Source organism: Centruroides sculpturatus, unplaced genomic scaffold, assembly GCF_000671375.1.
Source record: "Centruroides sculpturatus isolate CEXI.00-Female unplaced genomic scaffold, Cexi_2.0 scaffold9, whole genome shotgun sequence".
Lineage (NCBI taxonomy): Eukaryota > Metazoa > Arthropoda > Arachnida > Scorpiones > Buthidae > Centruroides > Centruroides sculpturatus.
Genome location: NW_019384576.1, coordinates 901,412 through 904,377, shown reverse-complemented (window position 1 = coordinate 904,377; position 2,966 = coordinate 901,412). Strand labels below are relative to the sequence as shown.

Sequence of the window (2,966 nt, the reverse complement as noted above, 5' to 3'; positions counted from 1 at the left end):
TATACATTTAATTTATATTATATTTATTTTATTTATTTAAATATTATTTGTCCTTCAACCATCTTTATAAATTAAATAAATAAATACATCTATTTATTGAATTTATAAAGATAGTAGTGATATTTCTCCTAAAACAAATCTCCATAATTCTATAAAGTTTAGATAAAATATGGAATAAATTATATAATTTTTTAAGATTAATTTTACTATAAGAATATTATTATTTTTAAATTAATTTTTAGAAATATTTTTAATATTTTAAAAGAATTTAAATAATATGATTAAAAATATTAAATTTTTAATATTATTGTTAACAAAACTACTTACAAATGAAAGTTTTTAAATAAGATATAACAACTCATAAAATAAATTTTCCTTTTCTAAAGAAAATATTTCTTGTTATATATTGTGTAAGTCAAGCACTTTCAAGTGTGTCTAGAATATCATAACTAATATTACAAGAAATACTCCTGTCTAAGCTTTAGAGGACTCCACATCAGTGTTCAAAACCTAAATTATTAATAAATTTAGAAAAAAGATAAAGTTAAAATCTATATAAATTAATAACATTTTTATTCCAATTATCTCTCAATATAAACTTCTATATTTTTGAGCTGTCACGAGCAATCCATCCATCCTAATATTGGCTCCAGGAATTTGGCAACATAATTTTATTTTCTTGTTTTCTCTATGAAAGCCTAATTAAGCTGATATACACGACGAAGAATATTCAAACTAAACTTGACCAATGAAAAGATGAGAATAAACTATAGGCTATATAGTATAGAAATCGCATGGTATTGTTGATTTTTTCCGGCTTGTGAGGGGTTTCTGTCTTGAACAGGTTTTTTAAACACAGAAAATGGCTCCGTTCTGAAGAACTTTTCCGTTTTAGACAGGTTTTCCTGTATTGATAAAGAAAAGTTTGTTCATCATTGTTCTAGATTGTATCAGTATTGGATTAATAATTGAAATAAATAACTGTTGTATTGAATGAATTGTTACAATAATTAGTGCAACAATACATTCGATTAAAATGCAAGATTATATTCTATTGTTACAACAAAAATTGCCATATAACAATTTATGAATATTTATAATGAAATAAATTAAATTAAATCGTATATCGCGTTGTTTCTTAAACAAATTTCCCTCGCGCGTCAATTAGAGCGCATTCATAGTAATTTCACCACCCCTCTCAATTACTATATAAATAATTCTTAACAATGTAATTTAGAATTTTATAATCGCAATTAAATAAATTACAATATTAAAAAATGTTAAAGTAAAACAATTAAATAAATAAATAATTTAGTTTTATGGTTAAACATTTTTTTTTATATTCATAAAAATAACAATTCTTAACATTTAACTTATGTGAGATATGTAACAATATAATTTCTGTAGAAAATTGTGAAAGGACAATGTTGACATTCAAATATAGCTTCTATAATAGGAAGAATAAAAGAAATACGAACTTAATTTTAGTAAAACAATAGAAGAAAACAGTGGCAATGAAGTATTAAAGTTTTGCCATTGTATAAAATGTTCATATAAAGTAATAAAAACACGTGTACCGCACCTAAGAGGTGAAAGAGAAATGTGTAATCCACTAATAGAGAATATATAGATTATGGGCAGGTAGACTCGTGCCAAGTGTTACTCGGATTCAAATAAAGGCGCGACTTCCTTCCCGGGATGCAGTTGGAGGGGTCTTTTTGCGCATGTTTAGTTGTTCGTTCGCTTTGACGCCATCATGTCCAACAAGGTAGTTTGAACCCGATTTGAAGTAAAGGATTTTTTTTCATATTAACGTGTCGTGTATTTGCAGTATACTATGCTATTTAAACGTGTGATATAAGTGCTAAATTAAGTCTCTTTACAGGACCAAGTCAATGATAACCAACCCAGGACACTGTAAGTATCGGCCGTAAATACCACGGCTCGCGCTCTTCCGAAACCATGTGGTTTCTCTTTCGGTTTTCACTTAGACATTTAAAATGACGGTGATGATCCATCTTCTCAGGTACGTTGGAAATTTGGATCCATCGGTGACGGAAGAACTTATCTTAGCACTTTTTGGACAGATAGGACCTGTCAAAGGTTGCAAAATCATCCACGAGGTAAGAGAATGCCTTCGTTTACTCTTTCGTTACGTCATTGCTTACGACACGATATTTGTAATAGACTAGTTAAAGATTCGCGGGAAGATTCTATAAATCGACTCGCCTCGGAATTCATAAATAAACTTCTCCCATTCCGTTATTCTTGCCGTCTCTAGCGACTGAACTTACTCGCTCTTCTAAATTAATCATTTTTTTCTTTTTTTTTATTGTTATATTCAATCATTTTATCGACTTCATATATTTTCGATCAAAATTTTTACTTTGTATATTCGTTTTCAGTAAGCGTATTAGAATTTAAATTGCTTTTATCCTGTTTTTAAATTAAAATAACATTATATATTTTTTAATGCTGTTTCGGAGACTGCAGTATTTTAATTTTATTAAAAAAAAAAATTTAAATGCCGTTTTCAACTCAAAAAATATAAATTTATCTCACTTTAAACCTTAACATAATAATTAGATTTTAATTATATTTAAATATATTTAGTACTTTAAGAAATTTCTAATCAAATATGCTTCTATTTTAAATGCAATCATATATACCATTATTAAATCTCTTTCCATAAAATAGCATTTATAATTTTATTAATATTAAGCAGATTCATTATATAATTTTGAAATTATAAATATAAAAAATTCTTTGTTTTGTTGTATATTTTTCAAGTATTTACTTTATACTAAAATTTTAAATTATTAATTATTTATGAGATCATAAACTGGTCTAAATTTAGGATGCAGTAAAAGCATAAAATTTTATATACCTGAGATATTGAATTATGCATTATATAACCCCATTCTGTATAGGCTAAATGTATATTTTTCCAGAAAGTTAAATTATAA

General features: G+C 26.2%; 2 long non-coding RNA genes across 2 annotated transcripts in view; one reads left to right on the top strand and one right to left on the bottom strand.

The window, feature by feature from the left end:
* LOC111624341 overlaps window positions 1-1,685 on the bottom strand; it is a 7,247-nt gene extending 5,562 nt beyond the window's left edge. Inside the window, exons 1-2 of the long non-coding RNA XR_002756560.1 lie at window positions 1,583-1,685; window positions 328-905 (exon numbers count right to left, since the gene is read on the bottom strand). This is a non-coding gene — a long non-coding RNA (uncharacterized LOC111624341). The remainder of the gene's footprint in view (window positions 1-327; window positions 906-1,582) is intronic.
* Window positions 1,686-1,699: 14 nt separating this feature from the next.
* On the top strand, window positions 1,700-2,123 carry LOC111624340. Its single transcript, XR_002756559.1, has 3 exons — window positions 1,700-1,789; window positions 1,886-1,917; window positions 2,027-2,123. It is a non-coding gene; the product is annotated as an uncharacterized LOC111624340 (long non-coding RNA).
* Window positions 2,124-2,966: the final 843 nt, after the last annotated feature.